The sequence below is a fragment of the Microcebus murinus genome, chromosome 8 (genome assembly GCF_040939455.1).
Source record: "Microcebus murinus isolate Inina chromosome 8, M.murinus_Inina_mat1.0, whole genome shotgun sequence".
NCBI lineage: Eukaryota > Metazoa > Chordata > Mammalia > Primates > Cheirogaleidae > Microcebus > Microcebus murinus.
In genome coordinates, this window is record NC_134111.1 from 99,786,728 (window position 1) to 99,814,477 (window position 27,750).

The following is a 27,750-nucleotide window of genomic DNA, read 5'->3' on the forward strand; positions in this document are numbered from 1 at the left end:
CTCAAACTCCTGGGTTCTAGCAATCCTCCTGCCTCGGCCCTCTGAGTAGCTGGGACTACAGGCATGCACCACCATGCCTGGCTGATTTTTTATATATATGGTTTTTTTTTTTGAGACAGAGTCTCACTTTGTTGCCCAGGCTAGAGTAAGTGCCATGGCGTCAGCCTAGCTCACAGCAACCTTAAACTCCTGGGCTCAAGCAATCCTCCTGCCTCAGCCTCCCAAGTAGCTGGGACTACAGGCATGTGCCACCATGCCCGGCTTATTTTTTCTATATATATTAGTTGGCCAATTAATTTCTCTCTATTTATAGTAGAGAAGGGTCTCACTCTTGCTCAGGCTGGTTTTGAACTCCTGACCTGGAGCAATCCGCCTGCCTCGCTTCCCAGAGTGCTAGGATTACAGGTGTGAGCCACCACGCCCAGCCTATATATATATTTTTAGTTGGCCAATTAATTTCTTTCTATTTATAGTAGAGACGGGGTCTCGCTCTTGCTCAGGCTGGTTTGGAACTCCTGACCTTGAGCAATCTGCCTGCCTTGGCCTCCCAGAGTGCTAGGATTACAGGCGTGAGCCCGGCCTACAAAATTTTTTTTAGATTAGCCAGGTGTGGTGGTGGCATGTGCTGTAGTCCTAGATACTTGGGAGGCTGAGGCAGGAGGATCACTTGAGCCAGGACTTTGAGGTTGCAGTGAGCTATGATCATGCCACTATACTCTAGCATGGGTGAGAGAGTGAGGCCCTGTCTCAAAAAAAAAAAAAAAAAAAAAAAAGAAGCACTTCTAGAAGGTAGAATAACTTAAGGGCCTCAGAGAAATCAGTCACGGGCAGCAGGAAGTGTGTGTATGGGGGGGCAGTAAAGAGAGGCAGTCTTGAGCCCAGCTGGGATGGAGGTGGATTTAGACTTGGGGTAAGACAAGGTACATTCCAGGCTAACACCAGGCTGAAAGGAGGCGGCACATGTGAGAGGGGAGGCCAGTGGTCTGAAGCAGCCAGCCCCAGGGTCCAGCAAAATGAGGAGGAAGAGATTCCCAGGAAGACAGAAGGCTGTCTCGGGGGTGTCCCCTTGATCGCTAAACAGCAAGACTCTGGAGTGCAGCTGCTTGAGTCTGAGCTCTGACTTTGCCTCCCAGTGGCTGAGTGACCTTGGGCAAGTTTCTTTCTTTCTTGTTTTTTTGAGATGGTGTCTCACTCTGTTGCCCGAGCTAGAGTGCCGTGGCGTCAGCCTAGCTCACAGCAACCTTAAACTCCTGGGCTCAAGCGATCCTACTGCCTCAGCCTCCCGAGTAGCTGGGACTACAGGCATGCGCCACCATGCCCGGCTAATTTTTTCTATATATTTATAGTTGGCCAATTAATTTCTTTCTATTTATAGTAGAGACGTGGTCTCACCCTTGCTCAGGCTGGTTTTGAACTTCTGATCTTGAGTGATCCTCCCACCTCAGCCTCCCAGAGTGCTAGGATTACAGGTGTGAGCCACCATGCCCGGCCCCTTGGGCAAGTTTCTTAACTTGAAAGGGAGGCTCCTCTACGCTGTAGGGATAATAATCCCTGTACCAGCCAGAGCTGTGGGAAGGTTAAATGAGACAGCACGATTAGAGCGCTTACTTGGTAGAGTGCCGGGTGCAGTATAAATGTCGGGAGCACGCAATACACGTTAACTACCATGATAACAAAAGGGGGAGCTAGTCTGGGAAGGCCAGGAGAGGGCATTAGAGGCTTCTGAGAGGCCAAGCACGGTGGCTCACGCCTGTAATCCTAGCACTTTGGGAGGCTGAGGCAGGAGGATTGCTTGAGGTCAGGAGTTCGAAACCAGCCTGAGCAAGAGGGAGACCCGTCTCTATTAAAGTAGGATGAAATTAATTGACCAACTAATATATATAGAAAAAATTAGCTGGGCATGGTGGTGCATGCCTGTAGTCCCAGCTACTCGGGAGGCTGAGGCAGGAGGATCGCTTGAGCCCAGGAGTTTGAGGTTGCTGTGAGCTAGGCTGACGCCGTGGCACTCACTCTAGCCTGGGCAACAAAGTGAGACTGTCTCCAAAAAAAAAAAAAAAAGAGGCTTCTGAGATGGAGTATTGCAGCCGGCGTTTTAGAAGAAATCCAGCGTGGGTGGTTAGAGGCTGTGGACCGATGGGAGGTTACTGCAACGGGGGCGAGAGATGGTGCGAGGTGCCCTCTAGAGCTCAGAGAGGAGGGAAGCAGCTGCCCTGGGGGCGGGGAGGCAGGGATCAGGCTCTGGCATTGCTAAGGTAGGGACAGGCAGGCTCTGGGGAGATGGGCTGTGGGATGTGCCTGGCTGGGGTGGGGAGGGGGGAGTTCAGGGGACAGCTCGGAGGAGAGGTCTGGGCACCAGGGTCAGGACCAGAATCATCAGAGAGGCGACACTCAGCCACACAGGGGTTTGTGGGCGCCTCAGCACAGATGAGGCCACTGAGAGAAAATGGAGAGGAAAGGAGGAGCCCAGAGGGAGGCGAGAGGCAGGAGGTGAACTTGGGGTGTGCACAGTGGGCTCAGCTGGGGAGTCTCCCCTAAAAGTGACAATCACCCTTAGTCAATGAGTCCGAGAGGTGACTCAGCTCTCGCGGACAGGAGGCGGGACCGGGAATAACACTGGTTGGGCGCTATCCATGTGCAGACGCTGGCTTGGCAGTCCCGTACAAGCCCGGACTTAAGCAGGCTTCACAAGCCCTAGGAGGTGTTGCTATTACGAACACGGTCCCCACAGCGCCTTTGGGGAAACCCAGGCACAGCAGGGCTGGGATTATTCCAGAACCTTCAGCAGATACACATGGGTTTGGCTGCACCTGGCGTCTGTGGCAGGGTCTGTTCTGATTGGCGGATGCTTGCCCTACTGGTTCTCCAGTGTTTTGAACATCGCCCTGGCAACGCAACTGGAAGGAAGGAGCAGAATCCAAACCAGCCCACAGGGCTGGTGCCGAGCCCTGAACCACGGTCCTCTTTCCATCTAGCGCGGCCACCGCCCAGCAGCAGCACACCTCGCGACAAGGAATGCGTGTCACAGGGCTCAGAAGAATGCAAAGCACAGTATAAACACCAAGTTCGTTGACTCCTCCCAAGCAGAAGTGAGAGAAGCCCGTTGAGGCCAAAGAAGCTGGGCCATGAGAAGGCAGAGGAGACGCTGCTGTGGAGAAGCAGCATTTTCTCTGCGTGCTCAACGGGGAAACTGGGCCAGAAGGGAATCCTGCATGAGTGGAGCCCCACGGTCGGCCCCTGGGAGGCTGCAACGTGCCAGCCACCACCAGGCACGAACCAGGTTAGCTGTCTCCAGGGACGGACCGTGCCCTCCTGCACCGGCCGCCAGGGGGCGCTGCTCCCCCAGCCTTCCTCCCCCACCTGCTGGCCACAAACCAGGACTTCGGAGTCCGCGGGCGGGGAGTAGGGGAGGCGCCAGGGACTTTGAGAAGCGGCAAAGGGAGGGAAGATGCCGAATAGAGGTGGGAGCTCGTCCCCCTCACACTGGGAGGGAAGGCAGGGTGGAAGGCGGACTTATACCCACTTTCAATTCCCAAAACAGCCTTGTGGAGGAGCTCTTGTCCCCATTTTACAGATGAGAAATGTGAGGCCCAAAGGCGTTGGGTAAGCGCAGGCTAGCGAGGGGCCTGCCGGGCCGTTTGATTCCAAGGCCAGTTCCCAAGGGGACCACAGGTAGTTACCAGCGCATCTGACCCTGCTGCGTCGCTGGTGCCCGTGCCCCTGTGGACCCTATATTCAGAGCCGCGGCCAGCACCACTACCACAACCGTGTCCCCTTCTGTGTTCCAGCGACAATTCCAGCAGCAGGCCTCTTAAAGGCGGTCCCTTTTTCAGCTCGAACTTTTCTGAAGCCTGGGCTCCTGCTTAATTGCCCTCTATCTCCCAGGGACCCCCACCGGCCACCCATCCCGACAGCCCCCCATCAGGGCAGAGCCTGGGACCTCCTCTATATCCCTTCCCCAACCCCAGGGTCCCCGCGGGGCCTGGCTTTCACCGGCGACATGGCAGGCAGCAGCACAAACAATGGGACGTTTGAACCAGGAAGAGCATGTGGCTGAGGCCAAAACAGGCACCTAAGTTTTTTTTCTCAGCTCCAACCAACTCCTTTTATGGCCTCTGGGCCCAGTTCCTTCTTAAAAAGTTAGAACTGGAAAAGGCCTCAGGAGTCACTGGGTCCAACCTGCGCCAATACTTTCCTTTTCTATAGAAAAAAAAACAAAACCATCGTGCCGCCTCCCTGACTCCAGCCAGGTTTACAAGATCAGGTTAGGGCGGGCAGCATCCTGCACGGGAGGGAAACTCTAGCCCTGGGGCGGGACCTGGGCACGTCAGACCCGGTCCCCGCACCTGTAACACGGGGGCGAGCCTAACCGTGGCTTCTTCAAAGGCTCCCCACCCCCAGCTTCTGAGGTTGCATATCTAGCCCCGGGGGCCCGCCCTAACGAGCATCTACTTCGGCCCCCCAGCGTCCGACTGTTTCCTTCCCTCCGCCCAGGGAGCTGCCGGCAGCCCGCGTGTCCAGGCGCACGTGCGTGCAAGTGATCGTGTGCGTGTAGGGACGTGTGCGCACGCGTCCGCGGCAGTGCCGGGGTCTGTGCGCGCCCCCCGAGTGCCCGCCGTCACCAGCTGCCGCAGCTGCATCCGCCAGCCAGGTGGCCGTGCGCAGCGCTGCGTGTGCTCCGCGCGTCCCAGCCCCAGCCCGCAGCCGGTTGCGGCCGGGAGCACGCGGTACGCGACATCCGGGACGTTGGGGCTTCTGGGTCCCAGTCCCGGGGGCCAGCAACGCTCCCTGCCCAGCATTTTCCTGCTCCGCGAGGCGCGCGGCGGGGCGGGGGCCGAGAGCAGCCCCACCCAGTCCGGCCGACGGGGGTGGTACGGCTGCCGGGCGCGCGCCGCCCCTTCCCTGCCCGCCCCGGCGCCCCGATGGGTTTTTCCATGACTGCATCCGGCCGCGGGCCGCCTTTGTTCCCGCTGTCCCTGGCCTGCCCGTGAGCCGGCCCGCCTCTGCCCTGAGCGCCGGGGTTTTTCCAGGGCTCAACTGGAACATGGAGGAGCCGCCTCCCCGCCCCCGGCCTCCCTCGCCCTGGCGCCTCCGGCAGGCCCCCGAGTCCGTTTTCTGGAAGCCGAACCCTCCCCAGACGTGCCGCTCGGTTCCCCCATCCGCGCCGCCAGGGCTGCAACCTCCGAGCCCCACGCTGGTGCGCAAGGTTGGCCGTCACCCCGGCCCGCGCGCCTCGGCGCTTCGCGAAGGCGCTGCCAGCGCCCGGAGTCCCTCCCTGGGGCTGTGCGTCCGGGAGTACGGCGGTCGCCTCTGCCTCGGGTTGCGAAGGGCCTCACGCGTGCCCCCAAGGGGCAGGCGGAGCAGCGGCGGCAGGAGGCCTGGCCGGCCGCAGACGGAACCCCGCGCGCCCGGGAGGACGGCGCGCCGCGGCTCCCGCGCAGAAACGGCTCCCGCCCCCGCGGGAAAAAGGGCACACGCGCGGGCAGAAAGTGACAGAACTCGGGGGACGGCTCCGTGCCCCCCGCTGTCAGGAAGAGGAGATAAGCCGAAAGTGGACCCCGGAGAAATGGGCGAGGCCGGGTTTAGAGGGTGGGGAAACATTACATAGAGTGAAGGCAGTCCGGGAGCCCCGCGTCCCCAACTTGGGTCCCCATTTGCCCTGTAGGGACTGCGCGTCCGCGGCCTGGTCCTGTCGGCTCTCAGTTTAATTCCGTTCTGGTGTCTCTGCGCGCCCGGGAGCCTCCCACCTAGTCACCCGCCATGTTGGCGGGAAAAGTGTCAGAAACGCCGTGTTCGCTTCCGAGTGAGGCTTGCTAAGCTCTGCAGGACACGCCAGCCTCGCAGGGGCCAACAGGCTGGGGTGCGAGGGTGAGGGGAGAGTGTGGGCCGAGGAAGGGGTCCCAGATTAAAGGGTGTCTGCCTCCAGGTGGGTTTGGAACCCCACGCAGGGCCCCTTCCCGCAGCCGGCAGGAGGCGGCCATGCCTGCCTGTAGATGGCAGAAGACCTGGACGTGCGGGTAGGAGGAGGACGGAGGGGGAGGGACACCCAGGTCTGCAGAGGCCCAGAGCTGTCTTGCTGTGCGGGGTCAGAGGTCGCGCCCAGTCGGCCCTTAGAGTGCCAGTTCCCTGGCCTAAGCAGCAATGGGGAGCCAACAGGCTGCTTTGGAAGGGTCCTTTGCGAGGTGGCCTTTGTCAGCTTTGCCTGCCTTCTCAGGTGTCCTGTGTCTGAGCGCCCTCCCCTCTCAGCCCTCTTATTTGCTCTCCGAGACTGGACACCATCACACCACCCCCAGCCATGCCAGGATGAGAAAGCCTTGCTCCTGGTCTGGTGCAGTAGCCCTTGCCTGTAATCCTAGCACTCTGGGAGGCCGAGGCGGGAAGATCACTCAAGGTCCGCGGTTCGAAACCAGCCTGAGCAAAAGCCAGACCTGTCTCTACTAAAAATAGAAAGAAATTAATTGGCCAACTAAAATATATATACATAAAATTATATCTTCCACTGCTCACAAAAAAAAAAAAAAAAAATTAGCCGAATATGGTGGCACATGCCTGTAGTCCCAGCTACTCCGGAGGCTGAGGCAGTAGGATTGCTTAAGCCCAGGAGTTTGAGGTTGCTGTGAGCTAGGCTGACACCACGGCACTCTAGCCTGGGCAACAAAATGAGACTGTCTCAAAAAAATAAAAAGATAATAAAAGAAAAAGAAAGCCTTGTTCCGGGACACCTAGGTGCACAGCTGCTCACAGGATGACTCAAGATGCCCTTTGCCCTGTGGAGTTGGTGGGAGGTTCCAGAAGCAGAGGCAGAGCCCCTCCCATAAGGGAAATTTAACTGAGACACCTGCTGCCCTCCGTGGAGTGGCGCCTGAGGCCCTCGTGGGTGCAGTGCCTCACCCAGTCCCGCCACCGAACATTGACTGCACCCCTCCCATGAGCGGGGGCTCCTTAGCCCCACCTAAAAGCACTGGGGTGGACAGGATGCCATCCAGTTCCCAAATGATAGCATCGTGTGAATCACTGGTTAAGATCTAGTCAATACCAGTGGCTCCTGTGGTAAGCCGGTGGGTTCCTACCTGTCCTTCCTGGCAAGGCTTGGCCTCAGGGATGGCAGGGTAGAAAGAGAACCTGTTGGCAGACGCTTGGTGTGATGGGTCACAGGCGTGATTCCCACGAGGAGGCAAACATCACAGGTTCTGTCACTCAGAGAAGAGATGACTGTACCACTAACATCCTGTGTGCCGTTCCTTTGTCCGACCCTCTGATTACCCTTCACTCTCCATGTTCTTGCTCAGGTTGGGGACTTTAAGCCCTGGCCTGAACCATTATTCCTCCCATCACCTCCCCACTGCTACATACATCTTCCAGGACTTCCCTTGGGGTCAGAGTGTTTTCTCCTCCTTTTAACAGCCAGGGGGTTCAGGAGAGCAGAAACAGAAGATGCTTTGATCTTGGTGGCTTCTAAAGGTAGAATGAAATTTCCAGTAATAACTGCTATCAAAAGCTTATTTAGGGGCCGGGCGCGGTGGCTCACGCCTGTAATCCTAGCTCTCTGGGAGGCCGAGGCGGGCGGATTGCTCGAGGTCAGGAGTTCGAAACCAGCCTGAGCAAGAGTGAGACCCAGTCTCTACTATAAATAGAAAGAAATTAATTGGCCAACTAATATATATATACAAAAAAAAAAAAAATTAGCCGGGCATAGTGGCGCATGCCTGTAGTCCCAGCTACTTGGGAGGCTGAGGCAGGAGGATTGCTTGAGCCCAGGAGTTTGAGGTTGCTGTGAGCTAGACTGACGCTACGGCACTCACTCTAGCCTGGGCAATAAAGTGAGACTCTGTCTCAAAAAAAAAAAAAAAAAAAAAAGCTTATTTAGGGCCCGGCGTGGTGGCTCATGCCAGTAATCTTAGCACTCTGGGAGGCCAAGGCAGGCAGATTGCTCGAGGTCAGGAGTTCAAAACCAGCCTGAGGAAGAGCGAGACCCTATCTCTACTATAAATACAAAGAAATTAATTGGCCAACTAAAATATATAGAAAACATTAGCTGGGCATGGTGGTGCATGCCTGTAGTCCCAGCTACTTGGGAGGCTGAGGCAGTAGGATCACTTAAGCCCAGGTGTTTGAGGTTGCTGTGAGCTAGGCTGACACACCAAGGCACTCTAGCCCAGGCAAGAGAGTGAGACTCTTACTCAAAAAAAAAAAAACAAAAAAAAACTTATTTAGTATTTACTAACCTGCCAGGCTGTTTACATTTATTAATTCATTTAACCCACATAACCACCTTGGGAGGCACCATTATCATCTTCATTTTATAGATGTGGAAACAGGCACAAGAAGTTAAGCAACCTGTCCAGGGTCACACAGGAAGAGGCTCTGCCTGGTGCCAACCAGGCAGCCTGGCCCGAGAGCCCATGCTCTTAAACTGTGGTTGTGAAATTTTGCACAAGCAGAATTGGGAAGCAGTGTTTATGAGCATTGCTCATCTGTCAAGGAGGAGGAAAACAATAGGTGCTGGGGTTTAAGAGACATTTTTCTAGCATAACACACATTCATAACGGGATGTCTGCCCCAGTTCCCTCTTTGTGGCTGTTACCATTGTTTTATGGGCTTCTTTTTTTTTTAATTACAACTGTCAACTGGGAAATTTATGACACTCAGATAATCACCTTGGTGGTAGAGAGCTCCGGGTCCTTCCAGCAGTAATGTGCATCACATAACATGTCTTCATCTCATATTTATTGGCTCGCTCGTCTGTGCCCAGCCCTGTAGCAGATGCTGCAGGAAGGGCATAGACGATCTTAGCAGGAAGAGAACTCACCTCACTGTCTTCGTGGGGAGACAGTAGGTATATCCATGGAACAGTGATAACTTTAATTGCCAGAAGGAGTAGTTCAGTTAACTAGCAGCTCGTATCTGATGAGGGCCTGTGGCCGACTGACACCAAGGTGGCCTCAAGTTGGTCCGAGTGCAGTGGAGTTTATAGCTAATTGATCACAACCAGTTACAGATTCCTTTGTTCCTTCTCCACTCCCCCTGCTCCACTTGACCAGCCTTAAAAAAAGAAAAAGGTGGCCTCAAGATGCTTTGCCTGGTCTTCGTGCCCTTGTCATGCCCTTGTGAGACCCCCTCCTCTTGATGTGGGTGAGACCTGTGACTCGCTTCTAACTAGTAAGATACCACAAAGGTGATGGGATGTTTGTGTACATATGTTATATAAAGTTGTAAGGATGGTTTTACTAGGATACCTCTGCCCTTTTTTTTTTTTTTTGGGCCGGGCGCGGTGGCTCACGCCTGTAATCCTAGCACTCTGGAAGGCAGAGGCGGGCGGATTGCTCCAGGTCAGGAGTTCCATACCAGCAAGAGCGAGAGCGAGACCCTGTCTCTACTATAAATAGAAAGAAATTAATTGGCCAACTAATATATAGAGAAAAAATTAGCAGGGCATGGTGGTGCATGCCTGTAGTCCCAGCTACTCGGGAGGCTGAGGCAGTAGGATTGCTTGAGCCCAGGAGTTTGAGGTTGCTGTGAGCTAGGCTGACGCCACGGCACTCACTCTAGCCTGGGCAACAAAGTGAGACTCTGTCTCAAAAAAAAAAAAAAAAAAGATACTCTAGTACCAGCCAACACCAAGCAAGAAACTGAAGCCCTCAGCCCAGCAACCTGCACGGGACTGCATTCTGTCAACAACCAACAAGCATGGAAGAGGATCTTTCCCCAGTCAAGCCTCAGATGAGACCCCACCCTGGGCAACACCTTGATTGCAGCCTTGAAGAGAACCTAGCTGAGCCGTGCCCAGACGCCTGTGAGAAATTGTGAGGTAATAAACGTGTGTTGTTTTAACCTGCTATGTTTGTGTTCATATTGTTATGCAGCGACAGAGAACTAATACAGGATCTATTGCATGAAAAGTCCTGCTTGGGGCTAATAGGGGATATAAAAAAAATAATTAGGAGACCCAATACTTCAGGAGTTTCCCAGCAGTCAAGGTGAGAAAGGAATGCAACATGGCTTTATTATTTGACAAAAGGAAATTAACGTTTCTAAAGAGAGAACCTGGCTCCTGATTGTAAGAGGGATTTGTCATGTGGACCGTACCTGTGTAGAAACTGTGAACAGAGCAGCAAGTCTATAATACCTGGACCCATCTGCAATTCAAGAGCCCTCATCCTGCCTCTTTCTTGTCTGATCTCTGCCACGTCACACCCTCCCACTCATTCCTCTTCTCCTGGACTGTCCTTCTCCCTTCTCTGCCCATTGACTCCTACATTTCAAGTAATGTGTTTTCCCGAAAATAAAACCTACCCATAAAATAAGCCCTAGCAGGATTTCCTGCCTGCCTGCCTGCCTTCCTTCCTTCCTTCCTTCCTTCCTTCCTTCCTTCTTTCCCTCCCTCCCTCCCTTCCTTCCTTCCCAGGCTAGAGTGAGTGCCGTGGCATCAGCCTAGCTCACAGCAACCTCAAACTCCTGGGCTCAAGCAATCCTCCTGCCTCAGCCTCCAGAGTAGCTGGGACTACAGGCATGCGCCACCATGCTCCACTGATTTTTTCTCTCTATATTAGTTGGCCAATTAATTTCTTTCTATTTATAGTAGAGATGGGGTCTCACTCTTGCTCAGGCTGGCTTCGAACTTCTGACCTGGAGCAATCCGCCCACCTAGGCACTGAGCCACCTCGCCTGGCCCCTAGCAGGATTTCTAAGCATTTGCACAATATAAGCCCTACCTCGAAGATAAGACCTAGTGAAGGGCGTGGCTACGCAGTGTATCAGCACAACCCGTGCATTTCGTCTGGGAGAGGTAAAGAAGAGCAGCCCTTCTCATCTGCCCCATCCTGACAGCTACTATCCCAGAGGTGACCGAAAGGTGTGAGCAGCCCCACCAACAAGGCCGGCTCCCCCTGTCGGGTCCCCGCCATCCTGTGCGTGCTGCAAGCTGAGGCTTTGAGGGGAAAATAACACATCCCCTGAAAATAAGCCCTAGGGTATCTTCTTGAGGAAAAACAAATATAAGACCCTGTCTTATTTTCGGGGAAACACGGTACCAGCTAAGACCTGTCACCTCCTCTGCAAAGCCTTCTTTAATCCCATATCAGAATTAACTGCTTCCTCCCTGAACTCCTAGAGCTGTCTTATCAGAGGCATTGTGTTGTATTATTCATCTTTCACTAAGTTTTTATAGGGGACCTACTAAGTGCTAGGCCTCCTGTTAGGTGCAAGAGATACAGTCACAAATACAGCACAGGGCAGTCCTTGGGGGCTGACAGCCTGGTGGTGCTATGGCAGTTACAGGCTCATCCTTTCCTCTACACAGGATCTGTCCTCTCTTCCCATCCTTGGAGCCGAGCATAAAATACAGCCAGGAGTCTTGGCGTTTGTGAAATGAATGATGGGGGCCGGGCAGACCTTCCTCTGCTGTCTTGTGGGCAGTCGCTGGCTTCCTGACAGGCTTTTGGGAATGTGTTAGCTTAAAATATGTTCTCAAGTAGCTGAATCTGTAGTATATCATGATTTAGTGATGTTCGCATGAACTCAGCATTCAACATGTCGAGAGCAAATGTCAGCAGAAACTGACTTAGTTTACCTGTCATTGATTTGAGGCTTTGGCGGCTGACTGTAATTAATCAATAGGTTCAGCAGTATTTTAAGGTTGTTTGTGGGTTTGTCATAGTCAAGTCCCTGCAATATGGAAGCAGATAAGGATCATCCTGTGCCAGTGATTAGAGATTTATGCATCTAATTTATCTGAACATTGAAGGACTTTAGCCGCAAGTTAAAAAGGAAAAGGACCAAGGCGTGGCCTATTAGCCCTGCTGCTCAGCACCACGCCCAGGTCTATTCAATTCCTGCTTAACTAGTGGCTGCCTCACTGGGCAAGACCTCCAGAGGGTGCTGCCCACACTGTCAGGTGGCATTTGGGAATGTCTGAGGGCACAGACACTCCCTGGAGGGCACAGACCGTCACTAGGCTGTAGTCATGGGAGCAGCACCCTCCCGCTCCCCACCTGTGCCACCTCCCCATCCGCCACCGCCATCCCAGGCAAATGTGTGGCCACCTTGTGTCTAGTTTCCTAGACAGTTTCCTTCTCCTGGCACCCAGCCTCCAAGGTGGGGGCGATGCTACCCCATGTTCCCCCATCTGTGGGGCCTGGCAGCCTTCCACGGGGCAGCACTCCAGGTCGGGCAACCTGCTGCATCTTGGATGAGTTTCCTGGCTGTGGCCCAGCCTGCACCTGGGCATCCATTATGTCTGCTCAGAATTTCTAAGCCACTCCCAAAATCCCCTTAACGGATACCCCCAGCCCACCCCTAGACCCTGACCAGGACCTCTAAGAGTCCTTTTTCCAATATGACAAGGTTCCTGGAATCCGACTGGAGTTTTACTTCATTCCCCGGAACTTGTTTACTGCAGGTTGCAGCCTCTCCCCAGGGGGTTGTGGGAGCCTCCTCCCCAGCGGGGGGCACCTGTTTCTATTTGTTTCCTCAGTGCCCTAGTTGCACTCCTTCCTCCTGGGCAGAGCTGATTCCCCCTTTTAACTTAAACTGCAGGAGAAATGGTCTTAGGAATGGCCAAAAAACCACCCTTCAATCCCGTAATCTAAAATATAAAATATTCTGTGAAACATGCCCCTTATATCAACTCTCCCCTCCATCCTCCCTTCCTAGATCCACACCATTTTTGGTGTCCTGTCTTCACGCTCATTTTTCTGTTCCATCCTTGCGATATGGCAACTCCAATTTTGGCCTGAACCCTTGGCCAAGTACTTGGCGTTACTTTGGCTCTCCTCTTAGCCTTGACGCCAGAATGAGGTTCTCAAAGGACTGGCTGCGCGCTGCTGTGCATGCCCTCGGGCCCTCCCAGTGCCCAGCCCCCAGCTCCAGTCCCGGACACTGGCCCACTGGGACCCCAGCCAGGACAGCTCTCTAGGCTCTCTCTCTTCCTCAACCAGACACCTTGGCCCCAGGCAGTTTCCAGCTGAGGGCGTGGGATTAATAAACACTGCAGGAAGTCTTTCCTTTGTTCCTAAAAAACAAAGAAAGAAGGTCTCCTTTGAAAAACGGGTTGTTATGCACATAAAAATTTCAGAAAGAAAAAAAAAAAATTAACTCAGATACCCTTGCTCTCCACCTCCACTCTGCACAGGTAACTCCTTTTGATGTTTGTAGTTTTTGCCAATTGTTATGGTGTAAATACTTATGGCTGATTCCAAGCTACCAACGTGACATTGGTCAATGTGGAGCTAGGAGGAAATTTGGGCCAGGCTTGGTGGCTCGCACCTGCAATCCCAGCACTTTGGGAGGCCAAGGCGGGAGGACTGCTTGAGGCCAGGTGTTTGAGACCAGCCTGAGCAATAGAGCAAGACCCTGTTGTAACAGAGTGGGGAATTTGTAACAGAGGGAATGGCCTGGAAAAAAAAAAATGTCAACAATATTTTCTGTCTTGCATGGTTTAGTGAGGCCAATAAAAAAAAGAAAAAAGAAGAATAGAAAAAATATTGTCTGTGTCTAAAGCCTGCATCCCTGCCTCAGGCCAGTGGTTGGGAGGGGCAGGGAAAGTCTTTTGTTTACTTGTGCAAAACAGGAGATGGCCCAGCCAGACCTGGTAAAGGGAGATCCTGGGTGGAAGTCACGAGATTGTCTTCAGGAGATGGGGTGGTCAGAATTATCTACTGTAGTTGAACAGTAATTTCCTGAAGCTGAGAACCCATCCTTTAAAAGCTCTGTATTTCTATGAATGTTCGGGAAAAATTTGGATTTTGAGATGAGAAGGTCTATCGTTTTCCTCCTTTGCCAGGAAAGTAAACTCTCTTTCCTTCCTCCTCAAAGCGCTAGTCTTCGTTCTTCTTCTTCGGCCTCATGGATAAGTGCCGAGTTTTTGGTAACACTGTCTCTACAAAAGAATTCAAAAATTGGCCAGGCCCGTGGTGACGCTTGCTATTGTCCCAGTTACTTGGGAGGCTGAGGCAGGAGGACCGCTTGATCCCAGGAGTTTGAGGTTGCTATGAGCAGTGATGGCGCCACTGCGCTGTAGCATGGGCAAGAGTGAGACCCTGTCTCAAAGAAAAAGAAAAAGAAGTGTGCAAATTTGGCTAGGGATGAGAGCCAGCTCCTGCTCACCACGGTAAAATGACATACATCTGGTGGAACTGTTCTGGCAGAACAGTTTAAATTCTGTCCTGGCGGGGCGCGGTGGCTCATGCCTGTAATCCTAGCACTCTGGGAGGCCGAGGTGGGAGGATTGCTCCAGGTCAGGAGTTCGAAACCAGCCTGAGCAAGAGTGAGACCCTGTCTCTACTAAAAATAGAAAGAAATTAATTGGCCAGAGTGAGACTCTGTCTCAAAAAAAGAAAACCAAAAAAAACTGTGGTTTGAGTAAATCTTGAAGAAACAATGTTCTAATTTCTAATCAAGTAATCAGGAGTTAAGCGAGCCCTTAATGCAGGACAGAATTTTTTTTTTTTTTTGAGACAGTCTTACTTTGTTGCCCAGGCTAGAGTGAGTGCCGTGGCATCAGCCTCGCTCACAGCAACCTCAAACTCCTGGGCTCAAGCAATCCTACTGCCTCAGTCTCCCGAGTAGCTGGGACTACAGGCATGCGCCACCATGCCTGGCTAATTTTTTCTCTATATATTAGCTGGCCAATTAATTTCTTTCTATTTATAGTAGAGATGGGGTCTCGCTCTTGCTTAGGCTGGTTTCGAACTCCTGACCTCGAGCAATCCTCCCGCCTCAGCCTCCCAGAGTGCTAGGATTACAGGCGTGAGCCACCACGCCCCGCCAGGACAGAATTTAAACTGTTCCGCCAGAAAGAAAAACAAAACAAAACTTCACCGAGCTCCTTTTAAAAGACTTCACATGACTGATCAAATTCCCCAGCCAGAGAGAATTCAGGAATCTACAAAACCTGGAGAGAGGAGCCTTGTGCCTGCAGAGGGGTGACCGTGAGCCTCTCAGCCCTCGCTAGAAGCCGTGGGCAGCCCAGCCCGCACACCCGCCAGGATGATTCGCCTCGGTGGCTGCCCACAACTCCCTCCGAGCTCCATTAGGACACATTTGTTTTTCTGGGTTTCTGGGTGACTTCTGCTATGGTTGGCTTGTCACTCTGCCTCCTGGCATCTCTCTCAGACATTTTGAGCTTCCTGCAGTCTTTGTTGGGAGGAGGACAGTCGGGGCTGGCGTTCACCTGGGCTCTGCTGGGCTGGGTTATTCTCTGGAGAACTGCTTCTACTGGACCATTGAAATGGAGTTTTGTGTACTCTTTAGATGGTGACCGATGGGTCCCAAAGGGCCTTCAGGCCATGCTGGTCTCTGTGACCCCTTCATCTCCTTGTCTCCACCCTGGGAATGATCGTCCAATGGGGGCAACACTGAGCATGAGAATCATAAACCATTGGTTTACGGGGAAGGGATACAGTGCCCATCTCGCGCCTGGAACTGAGCGAAGGATTCATTCCAAACGCTCGAACGTGCACGGGTAAGGACCCCTGTGCATCCCACTCGTCCTTGTTCAGCAACAGGAGGTTACAGGGACTGTGCCAGCAGCACCCAGGCTCCCCTTGAGGCGGGGGGTGGTTCCCCCGTGGGAAGCAATCCTCCAGGCTCCATCTTTCCCAGGGATCCTGGGACTATGGGAATAGGTACATACAGCTAAAGATACACACAAAGCTCGCAGAACTATCAGGTTGGCACCAGAGAGCTGAGCAATCACTGGCTTAATGTGTGTGCGTGAGGATGATGCCACTGCAGTTTGTTTAGGGAGCAGCAGGATGGGAATGGGTCACCACGACGGCCAGTCACTCAGAGATGGCCCCCTGTGTTGCAGGAGCTCAAGCTATTTAGCCCATCACTATAGTTGGATTTTAAAAGGAGTTAAAAAACTAAAACAGCCTGGTGCTGTGGCTCATACCTGTAATTCCAGCACTTTGGGAGGCCTAAGTTGGATGATTGCTTGAGGCCAGGAGTTCAAGACCAACCTGAGCAACATATAGAGACCCCCATCTTTACTAAATAAATAAATAAATAATGTTTACAAAATTTAAAAATAAAATAAAAATAAAAACCTAAAACAGAAGGGGATTAAGTGTCTAAAAGTCACAGGCTGGTAAAGAAACAAGGTTAGCCTTGGGGAAAAGGGTCCCCAGTTTTGTTTTTATTTTCTATTTTTATTTTTTTGAGACCGAGTCTCGCTTTGTTGCCCAGGCTAGAGTGAGTGCCATGGCGTCAGCCTAGCTCACAGCAACCTCAAACTCCTGGGCTCAAGCAATCCTCCTGCCCCAGCCTCCCGAGTAGCTGGGACTACAGGCATGCGCCACCATGCCCGGCTAATTTGTTCTATAATATTAGTTGGCCAATTAATTTCTTTCTATTTATAATAGAGACGGGGTCTCGCTCTTGCTCAGGCTGGTTTTGAACTCCTGACCTTGAGCAATCCACCCGCCTCGGCCTCCCAAGAGCTAGGATTACAGGCGTGGGCCACCACGCCCGGCCCCCAATTTTGGATTTACTCCTCCATCCCGCACGTTCCAGGATACAGTTTTCAGTCCATCGGCAGTGTACTCCAGAACACCCTTGAAGGCAAGAAAAATCCAGGACTGCATAGTTCTAGAGTGGATTTACTCACTTCATCAGGCTCAGAGTTGCCTAATTCATTTACGCTACAGGATAGTCACGCAGACTTTATACCTCCCCTGGGGAAATCACTGCACATTCCAGGGCATTCTGTGGGAAGAGCAGAGAGCTGCGGACCGGTATAAAGCTCCCCTAGAGCTGGCAACAATGAAACGGAGCGTGGGCGCAGAGAGGGAAGTCAGGGAGGGGTCCATGGAGGAGCACAGAAATCCCTGGGTGGACTTGTCGTTCAGGGTCAAGATGGAGGAAAGGTCCCAGCTGCATAAATGTTCAAGAAAAGATTGGGAGCAGAACAGATTGACTGAAAATATGTTTTAAAATATATATTTTTTAAAAGTAGTAAATCTGAAAATACCAGATGCTAGTAAAGATGTGGGGAAATGGCCAGGTGCGGTGGCTCACGCCTGTAATCCTAGCACTCTGGGAGGCCGAGGCGGGAGGATCACTTGAGCCCAGGAGTCTGAAGTTGCTGTGAGCTAGGCTGACGCCGTGGCACTCTCCAGCCCAGGTGACAGAGTGAGACTCCATCTAAAAAAAAAAACCCAAAGATTTGGGGAAATGAGTACTATTAAACATTGCCATCAGGAGGTTCTTTGGGACCACTCAGCGTTACCTAGGAATGCTGAAAGTGTGCATGTGTGCTCCGGGATGTCCCCAACTGAGGTCTTTGGAACACGTGTTCAAGAAAACAAGCACAAAGATAATTATTGGCCAGGCAAGGTGGCTCACCCCAGTAATCTTACCGCTCTGGGAGGCTGAGGCAGGAGGATCACTTGAGCCCAGCAATTGGAGACCAGTCTGAGCAATAGCAAGACCACAGCTCTACTAAAAAACCAAAACATTAGGCAGGTGAGGTGGCTTTCGCCTATAGTCCTAGCTGAGACAGCAGGATCCCCGAACCCAGGCGTTTGAGGTTGCTGTGAGCGAGTCCGACAGACGCCACGGCACTGTAGCCCGGGCAATGGAGTGAGACTCTGCCCCTAAATAAATAAATGAATAAATACTGAAGAAAATAAAGCAAAATGTTAGCATGTCTTTAATCTTAGTGGTAGATACCTGTGTTCATTACAGCGTTTTACACTGCAGGAAGCCTGTATAACGGCCCCCTCAAAGACATCCACCCGTCGTAATTCCCGGAACCTATGAATGTCACTTTATGTGGGAAAAGGCACTTTGCAGACGTGATGAAGTATCTTGAGGTGGGGAGATCATCCTGAATGATGTGGGTGGGCCCCATGTTGTCACAAGGGGAGGCTGGAGGCTTAGGGTCAGAGAGAGGAAGAGGGACCGCAGAAGTAGAGGCTGGAGTGATGAGTTTCGAAGATGCAGGCAGTGGCCACAAGCCAAGGAGTGAAGACAGTTCTCAGAAGCTGGAAAGCTGGGCTGTGCCACGTGCCCCTGGCTGGTGCCAAAAGGCCACTGCAGGGGTTATGCGGCAGGGAGTGGGGAGCGGAGCAGGTGGAAGCCTAGGCCAGGGGAAACCTGCCACCGTGGCCACCTTGAGGAAGAAGCTGTCCTGCTGGGGAGAGGAGAGTGGGACAGGGAACTAGAGGAAGGAAGTAGAAGGGGTGAACTCAGCGAACGGACAAAGGAAAGCTCTGGCCACCCAGCAGCTAATCTATACCAGGGTGTTCTCCGGGTCGCCTCTCTTTGTGGCAATGGGGTCTCCCACAGGTCCCAAGAAACCTGTGCCCTGGGAATGCCCTAGACAGCCCAGCTCCATGGTGACAGCAGGGGCGCTGGTGGCCGGAGCCCTGACAGCCTGTCCACCCGTCCTGTCCTAAGGGGCCTTCTCTCCCCAGACACCGGCTCAGGATCGGGGCTCTGGGCACCTGCAACCCACCTTCAGGCTCCCCAGGCCATCGCTCTGCTCCTCCTGCCAGCTTCTGACCCGCCCAGGTCCCCCACGCCTTCAGGGGGAAGACCCTTTCCTTGTCACAGGGACAGCGAGGGGGCTGGGTGAAGCCTCAGACTCACCCAGCGCAGGGTATTTCTCACCAACTGCACGTCTTGTTGAGACACTAAAATACAAACCAACATTCCAGCACAGCATGTGCAGCACGTAAGTAGAACAGGCCCAGGAGGATTATTGGGTGTACAGCGAAGAAAGACAGGAAAAAATTTTAAATGCTGGCCAGGCGCAGTGGTTCACCCCTGTAATCCTAGCTCTCTGGGAGGCCGATGCGGGCGGATTGCTCCAGGTCAGGAGTTTGAAACCAGCCTGAGCAAGAGTGAGAGTATAGTCTCTACTATAAATAGAAAGAAATTAATTGGCCAACTAATAATATAGAAAAAATTAGCCGGGCATGGTGGTGCATGCCTGTAGTCCCAGCTACCTGGGAGGCTGAGGCAGGAGGATTGCTTGAGCCCAGGAGTTTGAGGTTGCTGTGAGCTAGGCTGATGCCACAGCACTCACTCTAGCCTGGGCAACAAAGTGAGACTCTGTCTCAAAAAAAAAAAATTTTTTTTGTAAATGCTTTTTGTTCTTTTTGTTTTAGCCATAGTACTGCAGTTTTTGTAGCTACGTGTACAACACCCTAAATATCAAATATGAAATCGACAGGTCCAAAGGCATTGGTGGATTTAAGGCTTAATTTGCTCACCAAAAGGCTCTTCCAATTATTGTGCATTCCTAGAAGTAATTAGCAAGAAAGCCTCTCCCCCCAACAGGGTGTTCACTTGCTACTCTGACAGGTACTGTGGTGAGGGAAACATCATCCCAAATGGTTGTGTTTTGCTTTGCTTTGAGTATTAAGGAGGTTGAAGATTTTCTCCCCTTACTGATCATTCATTGTCGATTAATCTCCCAGCTCACAACTGCCACCTTTCTCTTGGGTGCCCCCACTTTCCAAAGCCCTTGCATATTTCAGATCCTGGCCTGTCTCTGCCACATTTTCCCAGAATATATATTTTCAACTTTGTTTTGTTTGTGGTTTTTGACATAGAGAAATTTGTCATTTAAAAATTTAAATGTAGGCCGGGCACAGTGGCTCACACCTGTAATCCTAGCTCTCTGGGAGGCTGAGGCCAGAGGATTGCTTGAGCTCAGGAGCTCGAAACCAGCCTGACCAAGAGCGAGACCCCGTCTCTACTATAAATAGAAAGAAATTAATTGACTAACTAATATATATATATAGAAAAAATTAGCCGGGCTTGGTGGCACATGCCTGTAGTCCCAGCTACTAGGGAGGCTGAGACAGAAGGATTGCTTGAGCCCAGGAGTTTGAGGTTGCTGTGAGCCACGCTGATGCAATGACACTCACTCTAGACTGGGCAACAAAGTGAGACCCTGTCTCAAAAAAAAAAAAATAAATAAGTTACAGAAATAGACTGGTCACTGGCTGATTAAAATTGAAAAGCCAAAGATTTTCCAAGAGGAAAAAAAAGGAGGCGAGGACACCAGACTGGCCACTAGAAGAGAGCGTGTCTTGCTGAGGCGTCACTGGAGGTTGGGGCCTGCCTGGACAGGGTCCCAGTCTGGGTAAGCACCGGGTGGGGGTGAGTGGGCCCTTCAGGTGCCAGCCGCTTCTGCGTGGGGCTTTTCCCCATGGCCACAGTCGCACTGGGCAGCGGCTTCCTGCGGTCCTGCCCTGCCCACACAGCACCAGCGTGTCGGCCCACGTGGGTGTGCAGCCCTGCATGATGCTGCCCTGTTGCCAGGCAACCCAGTGTGTTGGGTGTGTCCCCTCAGCGCTCTGTCTACTCACGGAGCCTGTGGCAGAGCCTGCGTGGCTGCAGTGCAGGGCTGGGACCCTCCCCACTGCGTCAGTGACAGTCCCCGCCCTCTGTCAGAAGGTGCACAAAGCTTGGGAGGTGCACGTGGGGTACTCCCCTGCTGCCCTGGGAGTCGTGGCTGAAACCTGAAGTTTCCATTGGCCGTGTGTGGGTGTTTTTGTGTGCGTATGTGTGAGTGTGTGTGTTTGTGCTTATGTGTGTGCATATGTATTTGTGTATGTGTTTGTACGTGCATGCGTGTGTGGGAGTGTTGTGTGAGTGTCAGAGTGTGAGTGTACATGTGTGTGAGTGTGTGTGGGAGTCTGAGTGTGTGTGTGACAGAGTGAGTGTGGGTGTGAGAGTGTGTGACTGTTGTGTGTCAGAGTGTGAGTGTATATGTGTGAGAGTGAGTGTGTGGGTGTGAGAGTGTGTGACTGTTGTGTGTCAGAGTGTGAGTGTATATGTGTGAGAGTGAGTGTGAGAGTGTATGTGTGAGAATGTGTATGAGTGTTGTGAGTGTGTGTGAGTGTGTGTTAGAGTATGAGTGTGAGAATGTGAGTGTGTGAGAATGTGAGTGTGTGTGAGAGTGTGGGTGTGAGAGTGTGGGTGTGAAAATGTGTATGAGTGTTGTATGTGAGTCTGTGAGTGAGTGTGTATGCGAGAGTGTGTGTGTGGGAGTGTAGGGCAGAGAAATTTGTAGGACAGAGGAAGGGCAGAGGAATTTACTTGGGTGGGGCAAGTAACCCACCCAAGTAAGGTTTGAGCTAACCACAAACCTTTGCTTCTGGTCATTGCTTGCTCGCTACACCGCTGTAACGGGAATTATGGGATGAGGTCATTGAAGCACGGGCGACTGGCCCATCAGGCAATAGAGGGCAACCAACCCGCCAATTATTTCAAAAGGCAATAGTGGGCAACCAATCATTTTAAAGGTCAATGATCCATGCGTAGTCGGCTTGTGCGCAGATTGTGCACCATGGGGATAAAAGGCATGCCGTTGTTCCGGTCGGGGTCCTTGCCTGCGAGAGGGGCCACTGCGTTGGTTCTCTGGGGCTTGGACCCTGGCTAGCCAGAAAATAAACCTCCTCTTGTGTGATTGCATCCTCAACGTCTCTGCTTTTCTGTCCGGTGGGGCTGTGGAAGGTCGGTCCCTAACAGGAGTAAGTGTGAGAGTGTGTGTGTGAGAGTGTGCATGAGAGTGTGTGTGAGAGTGAGTGTGCCCGAGTGTGTGTGTGAGTGTGTCTGAGTGTCCAGCTGTTTAAGGCTCTAGTGGGACCTGCTCCTGACTGAGTTTAGAGAAGGGAACTTGCCCTTCCAGGACAGTTGTCCCTGCTGGGGCCAGCTGTGGGCCTCAGGTGGGTTTGGCTCTAGTGACAGCAGCTGCCAGACCCTTCTCACAGTCCTTGCAGGAATCTTGAATTCAGTATGTGGAACCAGCACCAAGTGTGTTGGGACCAAGGGTGGGGATCATTCTAGGCAAAAAGGAAATGTCTGGAAATGTAAGGATGCGGACTCGTATGTGCTAAAGCTTGTTCCGAAAGGAATTCTTTTTGAAGAATTTTAAAACATTTTGGATTTTTTTTTTTTTGAGACAGAGTCTTACTTTGTTGCCCGGCCTAGAGTGCCATGGCGTCAGCCTAGCTCACGGCAACCTCAAACTCCTGGGCTCAAGCAATCCTACTGCCTCAGCCTCCCAAGTAGCTGGGACTACAGGCATGCGCCACCATGCCCGGCTAATTTTTTCTATTTATATTAGTTGGCCAATTAATTTCTTTCTATTTATAGTAGAGACAGGGTCTCGCTCTTGCTCAGGCTGGTTTGGAACTCCTGACCTCGAGCAATCCGCCCGCCTCGGCCTCCCAGAGTGCTAGGATTACAGGCGTGAGCCACCGTGCCCAGCCTTAAAAATATTTTGTACACCAAAAGCAATGTGTTTGAACTAATCGGAGAACTTTCTAGGATAATTCCTTTGAAGTTCTGTTCTGTCCTGAGTTTTCCAGGATCTATCTTAATATTGCAGAGGTGAAAACAGGGGTTGGGGACAAGGAGCTGATTCTCTCACCGGGCACAGGGAGGAGACAGAGCTGGGCTGCAGCGCCTTCCCCGAGGGTCCCTGGTTTCCCGACCTCCTTCTGTTTCTGTTTACAAGTGTGTGTCTCTGGGCGTGTCCCCTCAGGCTCTAGGCGTGTCCCAGTCAGAGCAGCTCTGCCAGGAGGGTGTTTCATGGCTGCAGGGAAATTCCAGAGCAGATCCTGCCACTGCGGTGAGACATATTTCCCTGGGAGGGAACCAGGGCTGGGCAGCCAGGCCGGCAACAGTTTCCAGTCTGGGAGGGCGCGGGGCGTGGCTGGGGGGCGACTGTCCACCTGGAGGGCGGGGCCCTGGCTCCCTGAAGCCTGCACACGGGTTTAAATTTAGCCCTTCTATTCTGGGCCTCGCTGGGCTGGCCTCCCCACGTCACGCTGGAAGCAGTGGGCCAGTTTCCCCAAGAACAATCGCTCCTGCTGGGGGTGTGTAGGAGGCAGATCTTGGTCATGCTTTTGTCGTGGTGCGGAATTGTGCTGCAGAGAGCAATGGAGGAAAGTCCAAAGCCAGAAAAATCTTCCGTCCAAACATAGTCCGGAACCGGGGACCCTGCGTGCACACGCCCCACTAACTTCACCAGCAGAAATGTGTTTGTCCTACAGGCGTTTGCGGAGGGTCGGCCTCCTGAGCAATGGAGATGGGAACCGGCTGGGTCTCCAAAGGACTAAGTGACCGGGAAAGTGCTCTGGGAACACGCAGGAGCGGCACCACAATAATATAACCGTAGTCCCCATGATTGCCACTTCCTTCTGTTCTCTGCTCCAGTGCTCCCTTCCTGACCTGCAAATCTGTCCCCACTGCTCCCTCTCCCGGGTCACCCGGCCTTACACTCTCCCTGGCGGCACCATGGTTCACAGCACTGCTCTTGTCTAGCAGCTTCCTCTCCACAAGGCAGGGGCCAGGAGGGCAGGGCGTTGCTTTTGCTCACTGCTGTGTCCTCGGTGCCTAGAGAACCTGCTGAATTCACTGAACACTCACTCTGTGCCAGACGCTGCATGAAGTGTTTCAAGTGGGTTATCTAATTTCGTCCGCATGACAACCCTATGCAGGATTTTCCCAAAGCAGGAAAAGGAAGCCTCTCAAAGAGAAGTTGAGAGTCAGTTCATAGTTGACCCTGACAGTCTTGACCCTCAACCACCTCTCGACTTGGCCATGAGAACCACCCACCCTTCCCACCCACCCCCACACCCTCCCCGCTTGGGGGAAAACCACCCTGCCACAGCCTTGGGACGGGTGGGCCAACCCCAACCCCCGCCCGCCCGCCCCACCAGCCTGGCTCTGGTGTGTGGCGGTGCAGAGGGGCCCTGGTCCTGCAGGGACCCAGAACATACAGTCAGCCCCAATTTAGGATTGCTCCACTTTGTCATAGTGAGAAAGGGGTCCACATTAGTAGAAACCATACTTCAAATTTTGAATTTTGATCTTTTCCCAGGGTAGCAATATGGGGTCCGACCCTCTGCAATGCTGGGCAGCTCCCGGTCAGCCCCGAGAGCAGGAAGGTAAGAAACCCATGCGCTACAGGGGACTGTGTTGCCGCAGGATTCTGCCCAACTGTAGCGGACGTAAGCGTTCCCAGCTCGGTGAGGTGGGCGAGGCGAAGCTATGGCGCTTGCTGTGTTAGATGTTTTCATGCAGTTCGACTCACCATATTTTCTACTTACAGTGGCTTTACAGGGACGTGGCCCCACCGTAAGTCAAGAAGCATCCGCACTGCTGGGAAGAGTTGTTTTTTATTTTTTTCCTAAACTCCTCTTATCTAATAGCAGAGCTTCCCAAAAGAACTGAGCTGTCCTCCATCCCCTCCCTGGGCGTTTTGCAACCAGGGCAGATTGAGGAGAAGCCAGCACCAGGGTAAGGAATCACCTAAACATTGTCACAAAAGTATCTCACCCGTCAGCCCTTCTCCAAGGGGCCCATTCATCTTTCCCAAAAGTAATTTGTTGGTCAGTTCAGTTCTTCCCCGCACCGTCTGCTGCAGCTCGGCCTCTCCCGCTCTTTCTGAGCGACAGGGTTCCTCCAGGTTTCCTGTCGTTCTGCTGAGATCCAGAGACCCAGAGGGACCTTACCGCTGTGACAAGACTGCCATGGACTTCTCAGAAATGCCTGCCTCAGACCTGACCCCCGAGTCTTACATGCTCACTGAAGAAAACTCTCGAGGCAATGCAGAGCCTTTTAACTTCTCTGAAACTTTAACAAGGAACCTTAGTAAATTGTCTATCAGCGCTGGCGCCACTATGTGTTCCCTTCCACCAGAGGATTTACCCCAACCCCAACCGCCGGCTAGAGAAGAAACAGTCACCCAGGCTATGAAAGGTGGCGTTTTTATGCCTTACAGGAGAAGAGGAGTGAGGACTCTGTTATCTGAGCAGAAAAACAGGCTGGCAAGACTGCGATATATTATAATCAAGAAACTTGAGAAGCGTGAAAGAGAGGAAGAAGACGACGATGACGACAACAACAACACTGGATTTCAGGATCCTCAGTGGGGTAAATCAAGAGGTAAACCATTCAGATGCAGGTGTAATTTCTGCGTGCTTAGCAAATGGGATCCTAAAGAAAATGCTAAAATAGGGATGTGATGATGGCATCCTGCCCATTTTACCATGAACCTTATTCTTATGCTTTTCTTTTTTTTGCTGGTAATTTTATGAAGCAAGTTAAAAGCTTTGTTAGGATAGATTGTAGCAATAATCTTGAATTATATAATCTATTAATAATCTATGATTTCTGATATCTGTTTCTTGTATCTTTTCCCTATTACCTTGATACTAGTAATTTATAAGGGATGTGTGTAGTTTGAATGTATTTGAATAACTTCAGTATACTTTAGCTTTACTTTTTGATTTTACCCAAAGAATCCCCAATAGGTCTGAAGTATTCCCATGTGTTTTAGTGTAACCTAAAGTCAGTGGGATAAAACTCAACATCAAGAATTTGCAGCGGTGACTTGTGGGAGAAGAATATGAAGGAAACATTGGGTAGTTTGGGCTAGAGATTAATTGATTAGATTTTCTGGTTTTCAAAAATTGTAATGAAAGGAAATTTTGATATGCTGTATTTTTACTTCCTAATAGCAAATAAATGTGTGCCTAAGCAATAAAATTGACATTTGAGTACCTTTTAAAAAAAAAAAAAAAAAAAAAAAAAAAAAAAAAAAAAAAAAAAAGTAATTTGTTTTCCCAAAAGTGCCCTATCTCCCCTCATTCACTTATGAAGATGACATATAAGCCCCAAATGCTAACTGCCACCCCCAGTCACATTTTTCTGTGACATCCATCCTGCCTGCAAACGCCTCTCTTTCTTGTTAATTTGCCTTTTTCTGTTTTGTGCAGGTTCCCAAACGCTGAGCCTGAGAGGGTGGAGGAAAGTTCTTCCGTCCAGACAATACCAAGCTCGATCTGTCCATGCCTCTGTTCCAGTGGGAGGGGACATGCTGACCCCTGACCAGTTGTTGGTGGTCAGAATGGATTACTGCAAATTTATCTCCCAAATGGTCCCTGGGCATCTGAGGATGCAGTGATCTCTGTAACTGAGTTTCCTTTCCAAAAAGTTAACCTGCATCCCAACAAGACTCCAGGAAAAGAAAGGGCCCACCAGGGAGGGTGCTGCCCAGAGTGCTGGGTCAGCTGGCCATAGAGGGCAAGCAGCACTCACCCTGGGGGACTCGCTGTGGTCTGCAGTGCAGCCCCTAGCTCTGCCGGCCAGAGGGAATTCCTTTCTGGGGGACCAACTCACACTAACCAAACTCACCAAGCACTGAGGAAGAAACCACAATGCCATCTTCCTAGCTTGCAAAGAGAAGCCACTGTCTGGAGGACAAGGTGCACAGGTTGGCAGATTTGGACAGTCTCTCTTCAGGTGTCTGTCTGGCAGGAAACTACACTGCAGGGAGAACGTTGCTGGGTTGGGTCAAGGTTGGCCTGGGCTCTCTTGGTGGGTGTCAGTGGCCCAAAGCAATGAGAAGGTCCAGATAAAATGGGATGTCCATGAGAAGAAAACCTCTGTGGGACATATACATTGTTAGGAGAAAGCACATAGCCTTCAGCTGAAAGTTTATTTCAGAGCATGACATGTAAACACTGACACTCCTAGGACTGCTCTAGTGGGAGAGAGGGAAGCCCACGCCAGGGAGCTCTGTCTGACCTGCTGGAACTTCTCCCCGTGGCACTGAGGTGTCCCTGGCCCATGACTGCCGGACTGCCTGACCCCTTAGCAAGGGAAGCAGACCTGGTTGGTTGCAGGAGGGTCCTATACTAGGAGGGTGGCATTTATTACCATGAGCCCAGGTCGGCTTGGGAAGACGAGGGTAGTCTCTGAATAGACAGCGATGAGGGTGCTCTAACACCTGGACTTGGTGACCACACAGATAAAGTCCTCAACTAGAAGACCAATCTAGGCCAGGCGCCGTGGCTCACACCTATAATCCTAGCACTTGGGAGGCCGAGGCGGGTGGATTGCTCGAGGTCAGGAGTTCGAAACCAGCCTGAGCAAGAGCGAGACTCTGTCTCTACTAAAAATAGAAAGAAATTAATTGGCCAACTAATATATACAGAAAAACAAAATTAGCCGGGCATGGTGGCTCATACCTGTAGTCCCAGCTACTCGGGAGGCTGAGGCAGTAAGATCACTTGAGCCCAGGAGTTTGAGGTTGCTGTGAGCTAGGCTGACGCTACAGCACTCACTCTAGCCTGGGCAACAAAGTGAGACTCTGTCTCAAAAGAAAAAAAAAAAAGATTTTCACAGTGTCCCCAACGACTGGTGTGATTAGAAAACATCTGCGCTTGCATTGGTGACAGAGTCCCAGGCCCGCCCATGCTACTGTCGTGTGATGCCTGCACGCACAATGGAAGGAAATGCCAGATTGTAATGAAAGATTAGCAAAAATAGACATGTCGATTTTTCCCGTCCTGAATTCTCAGAACCCTTAACTGTAGGCTCCGAATCCCAGGCGTGAGGGTTTGAAGGGGCACCGGTGGGAGAAAGGGTGGATTTCTGCACATCTCCCCAGTCCTTCCCCGATCACGTGGGAGAGCCCGAAGGAGGGGCGGGCAGGGATGGCGCCAGGGCTGGGGGAGGGCTGGGGACTGTCCAGCTGCCGCCAGACACTCTGCCCCGGCTGGATGCTCCACCCGCCGCCTCCGGGCCTGCCAGGGACAAAGGAAACGTGTGGTGCAGGTAGCCTGGCCGGGAGGACCAGCCAGGGGACCCCAGGCCTCCAGCTCCCCTCCCAGACTCCCCAGTTCCTTCCCTTCAGGGGAGACCGTGCCCCAGTCTCTCACAGCCAGAGAGTGCCCTTGGCCCCTCCCTGTCCCTCCAGAGGGCGGTTCCCTTCACCTGGAC

At 52.2% G+C, this 27,750-nt stretch overlaps 1 long non-coding RNA gene across 4 annotated transcripts; it reads left to right on the top strand.

Annotated features, from left to right (window-relative positions):
- The first annotated feature begins 2,329 nt into the window (after nucleotides 1–2,329).
- LOC105854775 (uncharacterized) lies at nucleotides 2,330–27,317 on the top strand. 4 transcript variants are annotated; one of them, XR_012920641.1, is made up of 6 exons: nucleotides 2,330–3,277; nucleotides 22,502–22,588; nucleotides 23,013–23,419; nucleotides 23,843–23,909; nucleotides 24,074–24,261; nucleotides 25,743–27,317. It is a non-coding gene; the product is annotated as an uncharacterized LOC105854775 (long non-coding RNA). The 4 variants fall into 4 exon arrangements; XR_012920640.1 differs by lacking the exon at nucleotides 23,013–23,419 and having other exon boundaries at nucleotides 2,541–3,277; XR_012920638.1 differs by lacking the exon at nucleotides 23,013–23,419 and having other exon boundaries at nucleotides 2,510–3,277; nucleotides 23,843–24,261.
- Nucleotides 27,318–27,750: the final 433 nt, after the last annotated feature.